This window comes from Rhinoraja longicauda, chromosome 21, assembly GCF_053455715.1.
Source record: "Rhinoraja longicauda isolate Sanriku21f chromosome 21, sRhiLon1.1, whole genome shotgun sequence".
NCBI lineage: Eukaryota > Metazoa > Chordata > Chondrichthyes > Rajiformes > Arhynchobatidae > Rhinoraja > Rhinoraja longicauda.
Genome location: NC_135973.1, coordinates 20,034,603 through 20,058,973, shown reverse-complemented (window position 1 = coordinate 20,058,973; position 24,371 = coordinate 20,034,603). Strand labels below are relative to the sequence as shown.

General features: G+C 45.6%; 1 protein-coding gene across 12 annotated transcripts in view; it reads right to left on the bottom strand.

Moving 5' to 3' along the window:
• The window catches only part of glis2b (GLIS family zinc finger 2b), a 149,154-nt gene that overhangs the window by 25,646 nt on the left and 99,137 nt on the right, over positions 1-24,371 (bottom strand). For 2 of the 12 annotated variants that reach the window (XM_078418010.1, XM_078417999.1), the window contains exon 1: positions 11,024-11,186. The exons of the other annotated variants lie outside the window; for them this stretch is intronic. The gene's annotated coding sequence lies outside the window, so the exon portion shown is untranslated. Of the gene's footprint in view, positions 1-11,023; positions 11,187-24,371 lie in introns of those variants that run through there. 12 annotated transcript variants of the gene reach the window in all.

The following is a 24,371-nucleotide window of genomic DNA, read 5'->3' as shown; positions in this document are numbered from 1 at the left end:
CTCTCCCATTGGCAAGATACAAGGGGTTGAAAGTGTGTACCAACAGATTCAGGAACAGCTTCTTCCCCGCTGTTAGACCCTTGAATGGACTTCATACATATTAGATACCAGATATACATTAGATATACATGGGAGATACCAGAGGGTAACGGTTGACAATTGTATGTCAGGTTGGAGGCCAGTGTCTAGTGGAGTGCCCCAAGGATCTGTGTTGGGTCCACTGTTGTTTGTCATTTACATTAATGATCTGGATGATGGTGTGGCAAATTGGATTAGTAAATATGCAGATGATACTAAGATAGGTGGAGTAGTTGATAGTGAGGTAGATTTTCAAAGTCTACAGAGAGACTTGGGTCTTTTGGAAGGGTGGGCTGAAAGATGGCAGATGGAGTTTAATGCTGATAAGTGTGAGGTGCTGCATTTTGGTAGGACAAATCAAAATAGGACGTACAGGGTAAATGGTAGGGAATTGAGGAATGCAGTGGAACAGAGAGATCTGGGAATAACTGTGCATTGTTCCCTGAAGGTGGAATCTCATGTGGATAGGGTGGTGAAGAAGGCGTTTGGTATGCTTGCCTTTATAAATCAGAGCATCGAGTATAGAAGTTGGGATGTAATGTTAAAATTGTACAGGGCATTGGTGAGGCCGAATCTGGAGTATGGTGTGCAGTTCTGGTCGCCAAATTATAGGAAGGATGTCGACAAAATGGAGAGGGTACAGAGGAGATTTACTAGAATGTTGCCTGGGTTTCAGCACTTAGGCTACAGAGAGAGGTTGAACAGGTTGGGTCTTTATTCTTTGGAGCGTAGAAGGTTGAGGGGGGACTTGATAGAGGTTTTTAAAATTTTGAGAGGGACGGACAGAGTTGACGTGGGTAGGCTTTTCCCTTTGAGAGTGGGGAAGATTCCAACAAGGGGACATAGCTTCAGAATTGAGGGACAAAGGTTTAGGGGTAACATGAGGGGGAACTTCTTTACTCAGAGGGTTGTGGCTGTATGGAATGGACTTCCGGTGGAAGTGGTGGAGGCTGGCTCGATTTTATTATTTAAGAGTAAATTGGATAGGTATATGGATAGGAGGGGATTGGAGGGTTATGGTCTGAGTGCAGGTAGATGAGACTAGGTCAGGGAGAATGGTCGGCGTGGACTGGTAGGGCCGGACAGGCCTGTTTCCATGCTGTAGTTGTTATATGTTTGTTATATAGCAATGAATTCCCAATCTTCCAATCTACCTCATTGCAGCCCTTGCACTTTTTCTGTGGCTGTAACACTATATTTTGCTCACTGGTATTTTTCTTTTTCCACTACTTGCTGGACATGTGTATGACTTGATTGTACTCATATATCGTATGATTTGACTAATATCCACGGTACACGAGACCTTACTAAACCATTACTGGTGCACGGTGTAGTGGCAACACTGTGACTGTAGTGGTGCTATGTAATATCTGGGCCACTATATTTTAATTCTGAGAAAATATAAACATGTCCCAAGTTCTGTCCCTGTTTATGTAGGAGGAGTTAGGACAGGCCTCCAACTGGGGCTACACCCACTGCCTTGGGGAAAGAAAGAATAGGAACAATGGCCATCTAGATTTCCCTTTCCACTGACCCCAAGCTGGAAGGTGAGTGCAGGCCCCCACTCTGCAGTTCTTCACTGATGTCCTGTGGGAGAAGCTGCTGCTATCATCTCTCCCACACTCCCTTCCTTGAGATGCTGCCCCGCGTCACCTCCCAATCCCATCCCCGCCCTGCACCACCCGCCCCCGCCCTCCCTCCCTCCCTTTCGTGCTCCCTCCCTCCCTCCCACCCTCAATAATCTGATAACAGTGGAGAAGAGTCTGGTGGTATGCGCTTTCAAGCTTTTGTATCTGTCCGGTGGGAGAGGGGAGAAGAGGGAATAACTGGAGTGGAATTGGTCCTGGATTAGGTGGCTGCTTTCCCGAGGCAGCATAAAGTGTAAGGAGGGTATCAAGAGCGTGTTTAATTGTCATATGTACCGAGAACAGAATGAAATTCTTACTTGCAGCTGTGTAACATGCAATATACAAAGATAATATATAATAAAAACAAATCGAGAAATTAATAACCCCAATACTAGTGCAAAAAAAAACCCAAAGTCTAGATGGTACGATGGACTTGAATTGCCAAGACACAGAAAACTGGGGAACTAAAAGGCGACAGTGGCGCAGCAGTAGTTACAGCCTTACTGCACCAGAGACATGGGTTCGATCCTGACTACGGATACTGTCTGTACGGAGTTTCTATGTTCCCCCTGTGACCACATGGGTTTTTTTTCGGGTGATCAGGTTTCCTTCCACACTCCAAAGATGTACAGTTTATGGGTTAATTGGCTTTGGTAAAAATTGTAAATTGTCCCAAGAATGCAGGATGGTGTTAGTGTACGGGGATCGCTGGTCGGCATGGACGCTGTGGGCTAAAGAGCCTATTTCCCAGCTGTATCTCTAAACTAAATGGAGTTTAACTCAGGTAAATGGAGTTAATGTATAATGGTATAACAGACAGCAGTGCCATGAAGGGCTGAAGTTTCTGTAAAGCTCTATGATTTATAGGCACACACAAGCCCCCAACTGCAACGTATGAACGGATTGCTAATAATCAGAAGGCACTGCTTTGAACACAGTGCTCCATGTGTGGAATTCCTTTATTTGCAGTCTCAGTGTGGCCGGGTGCACAGTGACCCACCAGCACATGCGAGTGAGCTGCAGGGTTTGTCTAGCCTCTGGCAAAGAGACAGAGTAAACACTGAGGTTTGCAGAGCTATGTGCTCAGCTGACAGGGGACTACTCCCAACACAGGCTCCTTTTCATCTCTCCCAAGGCAGCGATGTACCCGACCCATTCCAGTACGCTGCTGCTTCCACCTCCAAAAGGATTTAATTAACAGCAGCGGAAAAGGGCCTCAGTTCAATGCTGAGCTCGTCACACAAGTAAGAAATCTCACGCACATGGTAAAAGAAATCTTGGTCACAGCTGGTTTGAAATAGATACCTGTTCAAGGGCATGGCGACAAGACAACCAAATTGTACCTTCACACAAGGTCCTTCCCCATAAAACCTGGATTTCTATAGCACTTTTAATAATCCTGAGACATCCCAAAAAAGCTAAAGTATACAGGCAATGTAAACCTGTTTGAGCAAAACACATAGTACTGGAGAACAACACAGTGAAGCAGCAGGTAGAGCTGTTGCCTCACAGCAGCAGAGAGCCAGGTTCTACTCTGACCCCTGGTGCTGTGTGTGTTCTCCCTGTGACCACGTGGGTTTCCTCCGGGTGCTACGGTTTCACTGTACCTCAGTACACGTGACAATAATAACCCTAAAGTCTGTTTGAAGTGCATCCACTCCAGCTGTGCTGTAAACCCAGCAGCCACGCTCCAAAGGCACAGAGCTCTGTGGATAATGACCAGGTAAAGTGCCTCTCGGGGAGTGGGCTGGGCAGAAGATGGCCCTCTGGGTTTATTAAGGCAACACGGTGGCATAGCGGTAGAGCTACTGCCTTACAGTGCCAGAGACCCGGGTTTAGGCCTAACTATGTATGGGTGCTTGTCTGTATGGAATTTGTACGTTCTCCCCATGACCTGCGAAGATTTTCTCCGAGATCTTCGGTTTCCTCCCACACTCCATAGACGTACAGGTTTGTAGGCTAATTGGCTTGGTATAAATGTAAAAAAATTGTCCCTAGTGTGTAGGGTAGCGTTAATGTGCAAAGATCGCTGTTCCGTGCGGACTCGGTGGGCCAAAGGGCCTGTTTACGCACTGTATCACTAAACTAAAATCTATAGGCAAGAGATCTCTCTTCTCTGCCTCATTATCGTGGGTTTATAAAGTGCTGTAACAGACAACTGCATCCACAGTGCACAGCCTTGTGTGAAGACAGACAAAACAGTTAAACCAAGGTCCTGTCTTAGATACGTCATCATCTCACTTGCTCTTTTGCGGACCTATTTTGAGTGTATGGAAACAGGGTTTTAGATTAGTTTTAGAGATACAGCTTGGAAACAAGCCCTTCGGCCTATCAAGTGTTTACTGACCAACGATCACCCACACACAAGTTCTACTCCTACACACTGGGGACAATTTACAGAAGACAATTAACCTACAAACCTGCACGTCTTTGGAATGTGGGAGGAAATAAGAGCACCCGGAGAAAATCCACGCGGTCACAGGGAGAACGTGCAAACTTCATACAGACAGCACCCATAATCAGGATCGAATCGGGGTCTCTGGTGCTGTAAGGCAGTGCCACTGGGTGGCGCCAGTAATGGCTGCCTCCCAACAGTCTGTCTGTCTCTTCCTTCTTTGTTGTTTTAATAGTACGTGTTGAATGCATGTTTTTAGTGTTCTTTAGCTTGTTCTAAGTGGGGGGTGAGGGGTTTGGGGAAACTTTTTTTAATCTCTTACCTCGACAGAGATGAAATTTTTTCCCCGTATCGTATCTCTGTCCATGCTGCAGCCTAACATCGAGGAGTTGGCGACATCTTGTTGGAGACCGACTTCAGGAGCTCCACACGCAGAAGCCTGCAGACTTTCAACATCGTGGAGCTCGAGATCCCTTTGTCAGGGATCGACCTCGGAGCTCCAACTGCAGGAGCCTGCGGACTTTAACATCGTGGAGCTGGCGGTCTATAGTTAGAAACCGACTTCGGGAGCTCCAAGCCGCAGGAGCTTCGATCGCCCCGACGTGGGAGCTTTGATCCCTCGATGCGGGGGTTTCGACTGCCGGCTGCGGGAGCTTCAATCGCCCCGACCGCGGGAGAATAAAGAGGAAGAGATTGGACTTTATTTCCTTCCATCACAGTGAGGAATGTGGGGAATCCGCTGTGGTGGATGTTTATGTTAACTTTTATGTAGTTGTGTGTCTTGTTGCTTTTTTTTAGTATGGGTGTAGGGTAATTCGCATATCACTGTACCTTAATCAATACACATGACAATAAAAGATCTTTGAAACCTTTGAAACTGTATGGCTGCACCAATGTGCTGCCTTTGATTCATTTCAAATTAATTGCTCTGATACGGACCTGGTAAAATCCCATACAAAGTGACAAAACCCTAGACAAATGTCTAGATTAACTAATACAACAGGTGTCCACTGTTAACAACTGGTGTCTCTAGCTGACACAGTGGCGATGAATCCTCAATCTGCCAGTCCTCATCACCACTCAACCACAGTATTCCTCCCTTCTCACCATAGCGAGATGTTGCAGTGTCAAAGACCATGGCTAAACCCTCATGCCAGAATTATATTCAATTGGATTAAATTAGATCAATTTATTGTCATGTGCATCAGCATGCCATGAAATTCCTTGCTGAAGTGAAGCATAAAGCAAACACAATGCATACAGTAATATCAGAGTGGGAAGACAGTCAGAACTTTTACCCCAGGGTGGAAATGTCAAAGACGGGTTTTTTTTACACACACAGAGTGATGGGGACCTGGAATGCGCTGCCAGGAGTAGTGATGGAGCTAGATACAATAGTGACATTTAGGGGACTTTTGGAATGGCACATGGATACACAGGGAATGGAGGGTTATAGATCACAATCACGCAGAGAAGATTAGTTTAACGGCATCTTGTTCAGATTGGACATTATGGGCTGAAGGGCCTGTTTCTGTGCTGTACTGTTCTGTGTGCTATGCATTAATAAATACAATAGGTCCAAAACAGCAAAATGTTGCAAAGACTGTAGACCAAAATCCGAGAAATGCAAAAGAATATTGAAGCACAACAACAGACTCACTGGATGATGTTGAGTCAAGAGTCTGTGGTAGCACCTCTGATAAGAGGGTTGTTTCAGGAGTGTGATAAAACCTGTTCTAAGTCTGGACATCCGTAGTTTCAAGTTTCTGTACCTTCTCTCAAAAGAGAGAATAGGGAATGGCCAAGGTGGCAGGCATCCTTGACGATACTGCCAGCCTTCCTGATGCAATGCACCATGAAGATGAACTGGATGGAAGGAAGTGATGAGCCTGTGATGGACTGGGAGGTGTTCATCACTCTCTGCAGCTTTGAATGGTCAGGAACAGAACAGTTGCCACACTCCTATGCACTTCCTATAGTGCATCTGTAGAGGTTCGAGAGAATTCTCATGGGCATACTGAATTTTCCCAGATGCCAAAGAAAGGAAATACTCTGATGCCTTTTGATGATCATCACATCAGTGTGAAGGGACCAGGTTAGGTTGCTGATGATATGGATGACTAAGTACCTGAAGCTGTTACAGCAGCTCTGTTGATGAGGACAGGGTTTGTTCAGCCCTCCCCCCCCCCCCCCCCCCCCCTTACTTCCTTAGGTCCATAACCCACTCTTTAGTCTTGTTGATATTTGTGGCAAGCTGATATCCTGGCTCCATGACACGAGGTTCTCGATCTTCTTACCATACCGTCTCATTGTTGTAAATTCGACCAACAGCGAACTTAAAGATACAGTTACGATGGTCAAACACTGCAGCTTTTATCAAACCACTGGCTGAAAACATTCAAGAACCAACCAAGAATCCCATTATTGGCTCCCTTCACAGTCACTTGCCCTGTGGCACGTTCAGGTGGAAGCCGAGGGAATGACGTACAGTCACACAGCCTGTTGGACTCTCGCTGGGAGAACTGAACCAGCGCCAGGCTCAGCATGTCCTGAGATCCATCGCCCCTGGATAGACTGCTGAGCAGATACGCCAAAGAAAGTCAGAAGAAGGGTCCCGGCCCAAAACGTTATCTCTCCATTCCCCCCACAGATGCTGCCTGATTTCCTTTAGCACTGCATGTTTGCACCAGAGTATTAACAAGATTTAAAAAGGTTTAAATTATAAATATTGATTTGCATGATCTTGATTTATCATTGTCGTAACATGGAAACAGGCCCTTCAGTCCAACTAGCCCATGCTGACCAAGATCTACACTCGTCTCACCTGCCAGCATCTGGCCCATCTCCCTCTAAACCTTTCCTATTCATGTATCTTTCTATCAAACTTTTACTGTTGTAGAGGCATCTCATTAAGTTAGAACCCAAGTACATCACAGGAACAGGCCCTTCAGCCCACAATGTCCATGCTGAACATGATGCCAAGTTAAACTAAACTCCTCTGCCAGCACGTGATCCACATCCCTCCATATCCATGTGCCTATCTAAAAGAATTTGACAATTAAACACTCTCAACTCTTGTGACTCTTAGACCATAGAGCAGGACAGCATAGGAACAGGCCCTTTGGCCCACAATGTCTGTGCCGAACAGGTTGCCAAGACCAACCCTTATCTGCCTGCACTTGATCCATAATCCCTCCATTCCCTGCATATCCACGTGCCTATCCAAAAGTCTCTGAAACACCACTATGACATCAACTCCACCACCACACCTGGCAGCACATTCCAGGCACTCCAGCTTGAACAAGTTAGATGGTTCAATCCGCCGATGCAGCTCCATTTCCTCAGATTCTTGTTTTCTTTCTAAGAGGGAGAATATTGTAATCCGAGCTCCGCCCGCCAGCGAGCCCCGCCAGCCAGCCCCAGCCCACCCCCCACCCACACATAGCCAACCGGGATGTGCTCTCGATCATAATGTTTTTTTTTTACATGTTCTTAAATATTAGAGAAATAGTTATCAATCTCCGCTCTTCTTGGCAGCTGCAGCTCATGCTAGACTTGCACAGACTGAGAGGCAGCGTTTCACCATGGGACCATTCTTTACGTGTGTGTCCAGACAGTTTAGTCAGCTGTCTAGCCGGCTAATGGGGGGGGACAGGGTAATCAGAGATCCTGTACTCTCCAACTTCCACACACATCTGCATTCCAATACCAGCTAACTAGCTAGGAGGAGGTGAAGAGTTATTTTCCAGGTCTCACAGCAAGGTTTTTGCTCCAAACTGTACTTCAAGAAGTTCATCATGCCTTTGACTCCTGTGCAGAGACAGGCCTGGTAGCTCCCAGCCAGGAGCTCCCCAGACTGTAGGTGCCGGGATAGAATGGGTTTACCTTTGCCACTGCTACTCATTATCTAACTCTGTACTGGGCAATGCTAGCGAGATACTGGTGAAGTATCTTTTGGACAGCTGGAAGCACTGCTGCCTCACAGTATGAGAGACCCGGGTTCAATCCTGACCTCGGATACTGTCTGTGTGGAGTGTGCACGTTTTCCCTGTGACCATGTGGGTTTCTCCCGGGTGCTCCAGTTTCCTCCCACTTCCCAAAGATAGACAATAGACAATAGACAATAGGTGCAGGAGTAGGCCATGCAGCCCTTCGAGCCAGCACCGCCATTCAATGCGATCATGGCTGATCACTCTCAATCAGTACCCCGTTCCTGCCTTCTCCCCATACCCCCTCACTCCGCTATCTTTAAGAGCTCTATCCAGCTCTCTCTTGAAAGCATCCAACGAACTGGCCTCCACTGCCTTCTGAGGCAGAGAATTCCACACCTTCACCACTCTCTGACTGAAAACGTTCTTCCTCATCTCCGTTCTAAATGGCCTACCCCTTATTCTTAAACTGTGGCCTCTTGTTCTGGACTCCCCCAACATTGGGAACATGTTTCCTGCCTCTAATGTGTCCAATCCCCTAATTATCTTATATGTTTCAATAAGATCCCCCCTCATCCTTCTATATTCCAGTGTATACAAGCCTAATTGCTCCAGCCTTTCAACATACGACAGTCCCGCCATTCCGGGAATTAACCTAGTGAACCTACGCTGCACGCGGTTGTGCGGTTTGTAGGTTAATTGGCCTCTGTAAATTGCCCCTAGTCTATTGGGTGAGAAAGTGGGATAACATAGAACTAGTGTGAACGGGTGATCGATGGTCAGCGTGGACTCAGTGGGCTGAAGAGTCTTTTTTCCTGCTGTATCTCTAAACTAAACATGTCACCGTACAGACAACTACACCCTGCCTCTATGAACTGACCTGAACCAAGTTGGCACTATCAGAGAACAAGAACATCAGAAAGGAACAGGGGCATTCTCTCAGTGTCCTGGGCAACATTTACACTTTCAAGCACCGTCTCTAAAAATATATGAACTGCTTCTTATCATACAATTGAATGTGATACGTGTTGATTGCATACTCCTGCTGTGCTTCATTTAATTGCCAAGTCAAGACTATTTCATTGTCTTAAGTAGCGACATCAGAACAATGAAATATTTACTTGCAGTAGCTTAACAGGCCCATTAAGGCAATATCAGATAATACATAACAATTTTTTAAAAATCAATAAATTATTAACCATAAAACTCGCACAAAACCTAAAGACAGTAATGGCATAAACCAAAGCTTTTTACTGTACCTCAGTACATGGTACAATAATAAACATCAACCTAAAAGTGCATAGGTGCTGGGATGAGTGTTGTGTGATGTCCAAGTCATGTGATGGTTGAAAGGAAAAAGCTGTTCTTGAACCTGGAGGTCAGTTTTCAGGCTCCTGTAACATCTTCCCAAGGTAGGAGTGAAATGAGAGCATGGACAATGCGGTGTGGGTCTTTGATGATATTTGCTACTTTTTTGCTCCTCTTTGCTATCTCTTATAGATTCCCTTTACTATAACAACCAGTGTTTCTTTGTGACGGCATATTATAAACTAAACTGTTGTACAGCCATTAGCTCTATGTGAACTGTTAAATGTGTATTGGTCCATAGAAAGAGCACTTTTAACAACAAATATATATCAAGCAGATTTGGAAATAGGAAGAATAAACTATATGGCATTTTCTAAAACTATCTCCAACTCAGGAACAGTTTCTTCCTCTCTTATCAGAGTATGCAATGGTTCTCCTATAAGCCAGGGTCCCGATCTTCCAACCTACCTGTGGACATTGGACTACATATTGCTACAATGATGAAAACTATACTGTATATTCTGGTATTTTTCTCTTTGCTCTACATTTGTACTGTGTTTGGTCTGATTGTATTCATGTATAGTATTATTTGATTTAATGGGATAGCACTCAGACAAAACCTTTTCACCATTTCTCATGTGGCAATACTAAACCAACGCCAAAATGTTCTGTCGTCACTGTTCGATAATCACCACTGTATTGTAAGGAATCAGGCAACTGCTCTGTAAGCCAAAAACTCACCAAACTAATAAAATGACCAGAAGATTTAAATGGAACCTGAGGGGTAGCAAAAGGTGATGGGTGTACGGAACAAGCTGCTGCAAGAGGCAGTTGAGACAGGTACTATCACAATGTTTAAAAAGCATTTAGACAGGTACATGCATAGGTTTAGAGGGATATGGGCCAAACACAGGCAGGTGGGACTAGTGTAGATGGGGCATGTTGGTCGGCATGGGAAAGTTGAGCCAAAGGGCCTATTTCCACGCTATATGATTCTATGGTCTTCAGTATGACACTGGAAGTAAACTACTGTACAACGAGATCATCGCTCGGTGATGACTACAATACAACAGAGTTTGGGCCACGGTATAATTGGTGACTATCAATACATCACCGGGAGAGAACACAGTGTCTTTAGGGAGCGGGCCACATTATAACACCGACAATGGATGATAATAAAACACAAGAGCCGGCTATAACACAGTGTTTGGCACAGGTTACATCACAACACTGGGAATGGAATGTAACAATCAGCACAAGGTACAGTATTAAAGGAGGGGTGGGGGTGGGGTTGACAGTCTAGCACCCAGACATTGTAACACTGGAAGATGGCTACATTGCAGTATGGGGCAGGGGCAGGGATGAGGGGCCACAGTGGGACTCTGGTGGGGTGCAGGGGTTATGGACCGTCCCAGGGAGAGGGAAAGACACAGAATCATGGGGCGGGAGACTGCGGAATACAGTGTCATAGGTGGTGTGGGGGGGGGGGGGGGAGAGAGAGAGAGTGTGTCCTGGGAGGGAGGGGGCAGTGTCCCATGAAGGGGTGAGATCGGTGTTTCGGGGAGGGATGGGGTGTTGGGGGCGACACGGTGTACTGGTGGGAAAGGGGAGGGGTAGAAACACAGGGTCCCGGGAAGAGACGCCCGGGTCTGACCCTCCCTCCCCCGGGCGGGGTGCGTTCCTACCTGCTCCGGCCGGGGGTCCGATGTCCCGAATACTGGAGCCGTGGCCCAGGGGGAAGCGGGGAGCTGTCACTCTCGCTCTCCGCTGCCGCCGCCGCCGCCGCCGCACCGACCCGCCGTCCCTCTGTCCCGGAGCTCCATGGCCGGCGTGGGGCGCATGCCCGGCCGCCCCCTCCACGCCCCACACCCCACACCCCCGCGTTCAAGCGGCTCCGCCCTTTGTCCCCGTCTCTCCCCCGGGGCAGCGAACCCTGCAATGTCCATCAGTCGGTGCGTCCTCCTTAATGCACGGTTGCAATTCACAGTAAGAAGCAGCAGACCGCCCTAGTTTAATTTGTATTTTAACAAAGCGCTCGGATCACACAGCAAACCCGCCCCGGAGTCGGTTTTACTCCCTCAGGTGTGGTCTGTGTATGATCAAAGTCTCGCCTTGGCTTAGAGCAAGGCTAGGCATAGATATTTTGTTCTTTGTGGCTGTTTTTCTTTGGTAAGACTAATACTAATTGCCAGCATCTGCAGTTCCTTTTGTGTCAATACTTACTGTCATCTCTAATAGTCCTTGAAAAAGTCCGGCTGTGCCTTGTTGACCTCGGTGAAGGTGCCCCATGGTTCTGTTAGGAAGGAGGTTCCAGGACTAACACCTGGAAGAATTGGAAGGATGCTATGGTTCCAAATGAGGGTTGTGCATAACCTGGTGATGGTGCTTCCATGCTTCTGAAGCCTCGTTCTTCTTGGCGAGAGAGGTCATGGTTTAATGAAAGATAAGACACAAAGTGCTGGAGTAACTCAACGAGTCAGGCAACATCTCTGGAGAAAAAGGATAGGTGACATTTCGTTCAGGACCCTTCTTCAGTTTAATAAGGTGCTGTTGTAGTGATAGACACAATAATGCTGGAGTAACTCAGCGGGCCAGGCAGCATCTCTGGAGAAAAGGAATAGGTGGCATTTTGGATCAACCCTTCTTGGAGTGATGGTGGATGGGATGAGAATCGGGTGGATTGCTTTGCACTGGATGTTTATTGGAGTTGTGCTCATCTCTCGACATCTCAAGTGTTCCATCACTTGTGCCAGGTTAGGAAGGATCTCTGGAGAAAAAGGATGGGTTACGTTTTGGGTCAGGACCCTTCTTCACTCCTGACCCGAAACGTCACCCATCCTTTTTAGAGTCATACAGTGTGGAAACAAGCCCTTCGGCCCAACTTACCCATACTGACCAACATGTCCCATCTACACTAGTCCCACCTGCCTGCATTTGGCCCATATCCCTCCAAACCTGTCTATCCATGTACCTGTCTAATTGTTTCTTAAACATTGCAATTGTCCCTACCTCAACTACCTTTTCTGGCAGCTCGTTCCACGCACCCACCACCCTTTGTGTGAAAAAGTGACCTCTCAGATTCCTATTAAATCTTTCCCCCTTCACCTTAAACCTATGTCCCCTGGTTCTCGATTCCTCTACTCTGGGCAAGAGACTCTCTGCATCTACCTGATCTCTTCCTCCCATGATTTTGTACACCTCTATAAGATCACCCCTCATCCTCCTGCACTCCAAGGAATCGAGTCCCAGCCTGTTCAACCTCTCCCTATAGTTCAGACCCTCAAGTCCTGGCAACATCCTCATTAATCTTCTCTATACCCTTTCCAACGACAACATCTTTCCTGTAACATGGTGCCCAGAACTGAACACAACACTGTAAATGCGGACTCAGCAATGTCTTACATAACTGCAATATAACCTTCCAACTTCTATACTCAATACTCTGACTAATGAAGGCTAATGAGCCAAAAGCCTTTTTGGCCACCCTATCTACCTGTGACACCACCTTCACGGAACCATGCACCCACAATCTACATCCCTCTGCTCTGCGACACTCCCCAGAGCCCTACCATTCACTGTGTAGGTCATGCGCATGTTAGAAAGCAACACCTCACATTGCTCTGTATTAAATTCCATCTACCATTCCTCACTCCACCTGGCCAACCAATCAAGATCCTGCTGCAATTTTTGATATCCATCTTCACTATCTGCAATACCACCCACTTTGTATCATCTGCAAGCTTGCTAATCTTACTCCAAAGATGCTGCCTGACCTGCTGAGTTACTCCAGCACTTTGTGCCTGTCTTTGGTATAAACCAGCATCTGCAGTTCTTTGTTTCTACTTGATGGTGTGGTAAGTTGACAATGGTACTGTCACTGAATGTCAAGGGTAGATTGTTAGAAACGCTCTTCATGCATTTGAGTATTTTTGTGGCAACTGTTACTCTGCTTGGGTAACTACATAACCCTCCCTCTCTCCCTTCTTCCCCCATTTAACATCCACCATCTTCCCACACCCCCATCCCCTCCTGTGCTCCACCTGGACTTGTACCTATTTCTCCCTCCACTTCTACCTACATTTCTTCCTCTATCTTCACAATTCACACTCATCAATAATTTTATCTCACAACTTCTCCTTCTGTCTTTTCATCTCTGATTTTGTCCAACCATCTGCCTATCAAACAACTCCTTATCTGTCCTGGCCCTTCTCTCCCCAACCCCACCCTACAATTGGCCTGAAGAAGAGTCCCAACAAAAAATGTCACCTATCCACATTCTCCAGAAATGCTGCCTGACCGCTGAGTTACTCCAGCACTTTGTGTCTTCTGGAGATTCAGATTAATTGACTACCATTGGTGACACATGTTCATACCTTTTTTCTCTCTGCACAGATGCTGCTTGACCTGCTGAGTATTTTCAACATTTTTTCTTCTTATTTCATATTTCTGCCTCTTCAGTAATTTGCCCATGTAGCTGTACTAGCATTAGCTGAGACTCAGCTGCAAAAACCTCCAGTCAAAAGCTTATGGATTTTTTCAACTTGAGAGAGATGAACATATTTAAAGTCTGATTCGATGACACTGTGAATGCAAAAATAAAGACATGTACCAAGTGTATTATATATCCTCCATATATTTCATGAATAAAGTTTATTTTTTAAATAAATAAAAAAACATTCCTGTGCATTTCTTGGAGAGTGTTGCACTTTTAAAGCTACAGTCTTTTGGATGAGATATTAAATTGAGACTTTACTGCTCTCATAGGTGGATATTGGGAACTCCAGAGACCCAAGGAACTGCAGATGCTGGAATCATATTCTGGAACAAAACCCAAAGTGCTGGAGGATCTCAGCTGGTCAGGCACATGCAGGGGTGGAGGGGGGTGATGGGAACGGGGACACACACGAGCTATCAAATCGGGACCTTTCTTCAGACTATCGGGAACAGGGAAGTTCTTGAAGGAACAGGAATTCCTATGGCAGTTTTTTTTTTGCCCATGACTATATCATATGCTGTCTATGGTGTCTTTAGGGAAGTTCTTGCTTAACTAGAGGCCAAGATTTATACCATATCCAACATAATCAACACTGATCCTCTGGTCATTATACTGCTGTTTGTGGGAGAAGGTTTTGTGCAAATGTGCTGCTGTATTCATAACATATGACTACACTTTAATAACATTTTTAGTTGGCTCTTAAGAACAGCGTAATCGATTGAAAGGTTCTGCATAAATTTTCCTGCAAAAATTTAGTATATGGTTTAAAAATAATCTGATCAAGTCAGGAATCATCTGATTGGGTAACAAATCCTCAGATTGTTGCATTTGGTGCAGGACGGTGGAATGCTGCTGCACGGCTGGGATCAGCAACTGATCGCAGCTGATGAGAGGCGGTCACGTGATATATCCAATCACAGCTGGGACCAAAATCTGGGAGCAACCTCCTCCAACCCTCCACAGCATTGCCACCGTGTGGCTCCAGAGAGCAACGTTCATGCTGCTGACACAGCTCAAATCAGAGGCATCTCCAATCCCATGTGTGAACATTCCTTGTCTCTCTCAACCTTCTGATCAAGTAGGGGTAGAGGGTCCCAACCCAAAACATCGCCTGTGCATGCTCTCCACAGATGCTGTCTGACTTGCTGAGTTCCTCCAGCACTTTCTGTTTTACTCAAGGTTCCAGCATCTGCAGCTTAATGGTGGCACAATGGCACAGTGGTAGAGTTGCTATCTTATAGTGCCAGAGACCCAGGATTGATCCTGACTGCTGGTGCTGTCTGTACGGAGTTTGCATATTCTCCCTGTGACTGCATTGCTTTTCTCCGGGTGCTCTGGTTTCTTCCCACACTGCAAAGACGATACAGGTTTGTAGGTTAATTGGCTTCTGTAAAAAATTGAAAAATTGTCTCTAGTGTGTGTAGGATAGTGCTAGTGTACGGGGTGATCGTGGACTCGGTGGGCCAAAGGGCCTGTTTCCGTGCTGTGTCTCTAAAGTTTAAAGCTTCTTTGGTCTGCCAAAGGAACATGTTGCGTTCATTGTCTATGCCTCCTTCGGCCCATACATAATGTTCATGCTGAACATGATGCCAAGTTAAACTAATCTCCTTCTGCATGTGATCCATATTCCTCCATTCCCTGCATATCCATGTACCTATCTGAAAGCCTAAAAAATTCCCACCATTGAAACTGCCTCCACCACCTGTATACCCTGTCAATGCTCTCATCATTTTACATACTTCCATTAGGTCTCCCCTCAACCTCCTGTGTTTCAGAGAAAACAATCCAAGTTGTCCAAACTTTCATACAGCTAACCACCTCTAATGCAGGCAATATTCTGGTTAAAAAAAGACACAGAGTGCTGGAGTAATTTAGCAGGTCAGGCAGTATATCTGGAGAAAATAGATAAGTGATATTTCGGGTCAGGACCTTTCTTCAGATGAATGTGGTGGGGGGAAAGAAAGCTGGAAGAGAAAAGGGGCAGGATAAGCATGTCAAGTATGTTTGCATCGTTGTAAACCTCTGCACCCTCTCCAAAGCCTCCAGATCCTTCCTGTAATAGAGCGACTAGAACTGCACGCAAATTCTCTTGTGTTATTACATCTGCCTGGTGGTGTGATGACCAGAACTGTGCAGTCTTCCGTCTGAAGGGTCCCTACCCAAAACATCGTCTGTCCTGTTTACGTGTTGTGTGACTTGATGACTCTATTCCCGCATCCACAGTTGCTTGTATGTCGTTCCAGCATAATCTGCCTGCTGTACTTCAGATGACTGTGGTGGGGTGCCTCAGCTAATAAGCATGTGTGTACATTCTCAATCACTTTATCTGTTTCAAGAGCTAGTTACAAGGATGTGCGGACATGCACTCTACGAACCCTCTCTTTCTTTGCACCATTGAAGAATGACCTGTTGTATCCACTTGTGAGAACAGACTCTGCCTTGTATTTATACAGCAGGGAAACAGCCCCTTCAGCCCAACTTCTCCATGTCGACCAAACAGTTGGACGGCCATGGTTAGAGAGGAAGAGGCTGGTAGATCCTGAGGCCAGGGAGCTGGAACGTGCAGGAATGTTGAGCCTACTGGAGCAGTGTGGAGGGCACGGTGTAAAGGTGTGTCTGACAGCGCAATGCATCCTCAGAACTTCAGTGGGAATGTTGGCCCAGGTTTTGTGCTGAAGCTTGAAGCATTAACCACCTGACCTGGAGATGAGGCACTGTGCACAGAGCCAAGACTGGCTCGTCAAGGAGCATGTGGTCTCTACGGAGGAGGAAACATTCCAAGCATAAGTGGGAGAGCTGGAAGAATGGTGCCATCGGCTAATAAGATTAGTGAAGAGTTTTAAACGTGTTGTGAGAAATAGGGGGAAGTGAGACTTCTAATTAATAGAAATTCAGTGGAGAGTATATGAACAACATCCTAACTTATGTAGAACCTTTCAGTTGTCTGATAACAGTGGAGAAGAAGCTGTTCCAGAGTCTGGGGGCAATCGATGGTGGCAAGGAGTTATGAGGGGGAACTGACTAGACAAGGCTAGCTTTCATTGGAACAAAGACGCAGTGAGATTTAATTAAGGTGTATGAATTTGTGTGTAGTTTTGTTCATCAATCATTTTCAGCACATTTAATTAAAGACTAGGAAATACATAGATACATAGAAAATAGGTGCAGGAGTAGGCCATTCAGCCCTTCGAGCCAACACCGCCATCCAATGTGATCATGGCTGATCATCCACAATCAGTACCCTGTTCCTGCCTTCTCCCCATGTCCCATGATTCCGCTAGCCCTAAGAGCTCTATCTAACTCTCTTTTGAATGCATCCAGTGAATCGGCCTCTACTGCCTTCTGAGGCAGAGAATTTCTCAAATTCACAACTCTCTGGGTGTTGACTTAAATGGAACAAGCACAGACTGAGGGCTTGTACTAAACTATTAAGAGAGTTGTAACTGAGTGTGATGGAATATCTCTGATTGGTATTAGTATTGATTTACTATTGCCACGTGTGCCGAGATACAATGAAAAGCTTCTATTTGCTTACTGTCCAATTAAATCAGATCACACTATGAGTGCAATCAAGCCACACACAAGTGCAACAGGTACAACGAGCAAAATACCAGCGAATATAGTGTTTCAGCTTTATAGCTGTGACAGACAAAATGTCCACAATGAGGTAGGTTGGAAGATTGGGACTGTACCCTAGTTTGTGGGAAGATTTTTCAGTCGTCTGATAACAAAGAGGAAGTTGGTGTTCCCAAGTGTGGTGGTACGCACTTTTAAGCTTTAGTGTTCCCGATGGGAGAGGGGAGAAGGGGGAATGAATGGGATGAAAAAGGTTGTTGATTAAGTTGGCTGCTTTCCCCGAGACAGCATGAAGAGTCGAAAGGGGAGGGGAGGGGAGGGGGGGGGGGGGGGAGGCTGGTCTAGGTGATGGGTTCAGCCAAAACTCTCATTTGCAGCACATTCAACAGCCTGACCGCGGGAGAAGGCGGCAGGGAAGAGAAAAATACATTCTGGCCTTCCATCACAGTGAGGAGGTGACTGGAGGAGACTCACTGTGATGGATATTTCTTTTTGTTTGATTGTGTGTGTTATTGCTTATTTTTATTGCTCTTGTTGTTGGACTGTGGGTAATCTTTCACTTCACTGCACATTGTAGGTTAATTGACTGGGTAAAATGTAAAAATTGTCCCTAGTGGGTGTAGGATAGTGTTAATGTGCGGGGATCGCTGGGCGGCGCGAACTTGGTGGGCCTAAAAGGCCTGTTTCCGCGCTGTATATATATGATATGATGATATGATGATATTTATGTGTATGTGACAAATAAACTTGACTTGACTTTTAATTGTTGACCAGGAAATGACTTGAATGTTACATGCTCAGTCTGAGGGTTTGTAGTCAAATATTAAGAGAGCTGTAACTGGGTGTGACTGAATTATTATCCCTTTGCAGCAATAAATGGAGAGAGAGTGGTTTAACACAATTCAAATGAACAGATCGGAGCTCTCTATGTGTTTAGCTCCAAGCAGCATAATAACACCTTTTGTAAACTGAGAGGATACATTGGGAGAATGTACAGGAATCTGAAAACCATGACCACCAGGTTCAAGAACAGCTTCTTCCCAACAACCATCAGGCTCTTGAACACTGTAGAACTGACCTCAGCTATGAACTTTTATGGACTACGTTTGGTTGTACTAAGGACAAGGTTTTTTTTGCATTAGTATTTTGATTATTAATTTAAAGATTGTTTTTGTCTTTTATATATTATCTGTGTGTATTATGTTTACAAGCCTGTTATCCTGCTGCGAGCAGGAATTTCATTGTTCTGTTTTCAGAGATCTGCTTTGTCCTTTGTTTAGTTTAGTTTATTGTCACGTGTACTGAGGTACAGTGAAAAGCTTTTGTTGCGCGCTAACCTGTCAGTGGAAAGAATGTATATGATTACAATCGAGCCATCCACAGTGTACAGATACATGATAAAGGTCTGTTGGGGTATTAGTTTTAAAAAGTGGAGCGATTGTAATGCGAGAATGCAGATCCACTTCTGGGACAAGCACACAGAGAGTTACGAGGCTTGGGCGCCATCTTATAAAAAAACTTCACAGAAATCATAGCATGCCTCACATCAGAAGTTCACAAGAATTTTATTTTCTCAGAAATATGGAGTTGCTTGGTTCCTCTGTCTGGGCATAGGGCTGAACACACTCCTTTGTATCTACCCAAAGTCACACAGCTGGAGACTCAGAGTCCAGGTTCAGACCTCCCCCCTGCCCCCACAAATCCTGTGCTGTGAGATAGTTGTAACCAGTATAATTTAATCTTTGTGCTTTGGGGGCTACAGAAGGGAACAGATGGAGTAACTCATCCAAAGTTCTGCCACTTTTAACCCAAAGGCCCCAACTAGAACTTCAGTCTTCCGCCCAGAGTGGAGGATTCTAAAACTAGATGGCATAGTCTTATGTTAGGGGAGAGATTTAAGAGGGACATCAGGCATGACTTTTTCACTCAGAGGGTAGTCCATATCTGGAATGTGCTACCACAGGAAGCTGTAGAAGTGCAGTATGACTATTAAAAGACATTTGACCAGATTATATGGACAGGAGGAGTTTGTAGGGATATGGGACAAATGCAGGCAAATGGGACTAGCTCAATATGCCAACATGGTTGACATGGACAAGACGGGCCAAAGGGCCTGTGTGTGTTGTGTGATGCTACTAACAATAAATGTTTGGGATGGACTTTGAGATAACATTGGACTAAACAGCACAAACTCTGGTTGGTTGGGCGTGATATTTGATATTCTGCAGGAAGCTATAAGTGTTTGAGGAAGGAATTTTATATCTGATTTGCAGGTAACACTAAATTAGGAAGCCCAGGATATGTTGTGCCTCTTTTCAAGAAGGGCTGCAGGGAAAATACTGGGAACTATAGGTCTCTGAGCTTAGGGCATGGATAGGTACGAGCAACTAGGATGTTGTAGCCATGACTGAAACCTGGTTAAGGGAGGGGCAGGACTAGCAGCTCAATGTTCCGGGACACAGGAGTTTCAGGAGAGACAGGGGTGAGGGAAAAAGAGGAGGGAGGGTTGCATTATTGGCTAAGGAGGATGTCACGGCTGTGTTAAGAGGTGACATTACGGATAGTTCGTCTAGTGAGGCTATATGGGTGGAGCTGAGGAACAAGAAAGGGATGATCACCTTGTTGGGAGTGTACTACAGACCCCCAAATAGTCAACGGGAATTAGAAGAACAAATGTGCCGGGAGATTGCAGACAGTTGCAGGTCAAATAAGGTTGTTGTAGTAGGGGATTTTAACTTTCCCAATAAAGACCGAGAAAATCAGTGCGTGAAGGGTTTAAATGGGCTGCAATTCCTCAAACGTGTTCAGGAGAGCTTTCTTAAGCAGTATGTGGAGGCCCCCACATGTGAGAGGGCAACACTGGGTCTAGTATTGGGAAATTGGGAAGGGCAAGTTAATGTATGTGTGGAGGAGTCTTTTGGGACGAGATGAGGAAGAACTTTTTCAGTCAGAGGGTGGTGAAGGTGTGGAATTCTCTGCCTCAGAAGGCAGTGGAGGCCAGTTCGTTGGATGCTTTCAAGAGAGAGCTGGATAGAGCTCTTAAGGATAGCGGAGTGAGGGGGTATGGGGAGAAGGCAGGAACGGGGTACTGATTGAGAGTGATCAGCCATGATCGCATTGAATGGCGGTGCTGGCTCGAAGGGCTGAATGGCCTACTCCTGCACCTATTGTCTATTGTCTATTGACCAGTGACCACAGTTCGATTAGGTTTAAGATAGTTATGGATAGGGACACAGAGGGTCCACATGTTAAAATGCTCAACTGGGGTAAGGCCAACTTTGAGGGTATGAGAGAAGGTCTCGCGAAGAGATGGGCAAGGTACTAAATGAGTATTTCTCCTCTGTATTTACTGAGGAGAAAGACAGTAGGATGGAGGAAATTAGAGCAGTCACTGGAGGTGTCTTGAGAGCAGTCAGGGTTACCGTTGAAGAAGTACTGAAGATACTGTCATATTTGAAGGTAGACAAACCCCCAGGGCCTGATCAGATATATTCGAGGACATTGCGAAACCTGGAGAGGAAATTGCGGGAGGCCTGGTTGAAATTTACGAGTCGTCCTTAAATACAGGAGAGGTGCCTGGAGGAAGACTGGAGGGTGGCAAATGTTGTGCCTCTTTTCGAGAAGGGCTGCAGGGAAAATGCTGGGAACTATAGGCCAGTGAGCTTAACATCTGTAGTTGGAAGGTTACTAGAGAGTATTCTGAGGGATAGGATATACAGGCATTTGGATGGGCAAGAGCTGATTAGGGACAGTCAGCATGGTTTTGTACGTGGGAGGTCGTGTCTCACAAATCTGATTTTTTGAAGACGTGACCAAAAAGGTCGATGAGGCCAGAACTGTACATGTTGTGTACATGGATTTCAGTACGGCATTCAACAAGGTACCGCACGGTAGGCTGTTCTGGAAGGTTAGATCGTATGGGATCCAAGGAGAGATAGCTGAATGGATAGCAAATTGGCTCCATGGAAGGAAGCAGAGGGTGATGGTGGAAGGTTGCTTCTCAAACTGGAGGCCTGTGACTAGTGGTGTGCCTCAAGGTTCGGTGCTGGGCCCGTTACTGTTTGTCATCTACATTAATGATTTAGATGAGAACATACAGGGCAAGATTAACAAGTTTGCTGATGATACAAAAGTTAGTCGTTTTGCAGATAGTGAAGATGGTTGTAAAATATTGCAGCAGGATCTGGATCGTTTGGCCAGGTGGGCAGGGGAATGGTTGATGGAATTTAATACAGACAAGTGTGATGTGTTGCATTTGGGATGTCGAACAAGGGCAGGACCTACACAGTAAATGGTAGGCATCTGGGTAGTGTTGTAGAGCAGAGGGATTTAGGAGTACAGGTGCATGGTTCCTTGAAGGTCGAGTCGCAGGTAGATAAGGTGGTCAAAAAGGCTTTTGGCACTTTGGCCTTCATCAGTCAGAGTATTGAGTATAGAAATTGGGAGGTCATGTTGCAGTTACATAAGACGTTGGTGAGACCACATTTAGAATATTGTGTTCAGTTCGGGGCACCATGTTATAGAAAGATATTGTCAAGCTTGAAAGGGTTCATAACAAGAGGAGTTGAGTATAGGAGCAAAGAGGTCCTTCTGCAGTTGTACAGGGCCCTAGTGAGACCGCACCTGGAGTACTGTGTGCAGTTTTGGTCTCCAAATTTGAGGAAGGATATTTTTGTTATTGAGGGCGTGCAGCGTAGGTTTACTAGATTAATTCCCGGAATGGCAGGACTGTCATATGTTGAAAGACTGGAGCGACTAGGCTTGTATACACTGGAATTTAAAAGGATGAGAGGAGATCTGATCGAAATGTATAAGATTATTAAGGGGTTGGACACGTTAGAGGCAGGAAACATGTTCCCAATGTTGGGGGAGTCCAGAACAAGGGGCCACAGTTTACGAATAAGGGGTAGGCCATTTAGAACTGAGATGAGGAAAAACTTTTTCAGTCAGAGAGTTGTGAATCTGTGGAATTCTCTGCCTCAGAAGGCAGTGGATGCCAATTCTCTGAATGCCTTCAAGAGAGAGCTAGATAGAGCTCTTAAGGATAGCGGAGTCAGGGGGTATGGGGAGAAGGCAAGAACGGGGTACTGATTGAGAATGATCAGCCATGATCACATTGAATGGCGGTGCTGGCTCGAAGGGCCGAATGGCCTCCTCCTGCACCTATTGTCTATTGTCTAAAAGATTTACGAGGATGTTGCCAGGACTAGAGGATGTGAGCTTTAGGGAGAGATTGAGTAGGCTGGGACTCTATTCCATGGAGCGCAGGAGGATGAGGGGTGATCTTATAGAGGTATACAAAATCATGAGAGGAATAGATCGGGTAGATGCACAGATTCTTTTGCCCAGAGTAGGGGAATCGAGGACAGAGGTTCAAGGTGAAGGGGAAAAGATTTAATAGGAATCCGAGGTGTAACTTTTTCACACAAAGGGTGGTGGGTTTATGGAACAAGCTGCCAGAGGAGGTAGTTGAGGCTGGGACTATCCCATCGTTTAAGAAACAGTTAGACAGGTACATGGATAGGACAGGTTTGGAGGGATATGGACCAAGCGCAGGCAAGTGGGACTAGTGTAGCTGGGACATTGTTGGGCGGTGTGGGCGAGTTGGGCTGAAGAGCCTGTTTCCACACTGTATCACTCTATGACTAAGATGGGACTAGAAGGATATAAAGAGGCGCAGACAAATAAAGTAAGTGACTAAACTCTCCCAGGTCAGGAAGTCACGTTGCAGTTTTATAGGACTTTGGTCAAGCTGCATTTGGACTATTGCGTGCAGTTCTGGTTGCCCCATTGAAGGATGGATGTGGAGGTTTATTAGAGGGTGCAGAAGAGGTTTATCAGAATGCTGTACCGTTCTATGTTCTAAGAGCGGACGTGTGGAAGTGTGAGGATATCCACACTGGGTCAATTAAAAAAACAGATTGGAATATTTTCTTAATGGAGAGAGCCAGAAAATGCAGAGGAAGCTGATGGTTTGGAAGATGGACACAAAGTGCTGGAGTAACTCAGCGGGATAGGCAGCATCCTGGAGAGAAGGAATGGGTGACTTCTTCAGACAGATGTCTAACTACACAATGTAATGGAGTAGGCTGGTGGTATGACGGTGTTCATGTCAGGAGCTGTGGAATTCCTTGCTGAAATGTCACCAGCCCTTCAAGAATATATCCTCAGGAGCAGACCATTCTGCTTTGTTTTTGCTACACTGCTGTCAGTCCAAGTTTTTATATTATTCTTCTTGTTGTTCCAAGCAACATATAATTATTACCCTAAAACTGAGATTTTAGGGGTTTGCAAAAGTGACTGAAGTTTAATTAAGAACACGAAGACTCCTGCAGATTTAAATCACAGAAAAGATGGTTACAAAACAGCGTCTTTACTGTGGTGCAAGCTCCAACATGATCCTCAACTAATGTGTACAGACTTAAGAACAACACAAAGTGCTGGAGGAGCTCAGTGGAGGGAATAGACAGGCAATGTTACATAGAACACAGAACAGTACAGCACAAGAACAGGCCGTTCGGTCCACAATGTCCATGTAAAACATGATGCCAAGATAAATATCTGCCTGCATGTGATCCATATCCCTCCATCTCCTACATATGCATGTGTCTAGCTAAAAACCTCATTAATGCCACTTTTGTATCTGCCTCTACCCCTGGCAGTGTGTTCCAGGGATCCGCCACCACCCTTTGAGGAAAAAAGCCTGCCCCGCACATCTCCTTTAAACTTTCCCCCTCTGCAAATGCCCCCTGAACATTTCGAGTCTGAGGATAAAGGTTCTGATTTTTTTGGATTGGGACTATTCTTCAGATTGATGGAGTAGGGGGGAGAAAGATAGATAAGAGAGATGGGATAAAGCTTGGCAGGTGATACAGTGCATTCAGAAAGTATTCAGACCCCTTCACATTTTGCTTATTTTAAAATGGATTTTTTAAAATCATTTTTTTATCTTCAATCTACAC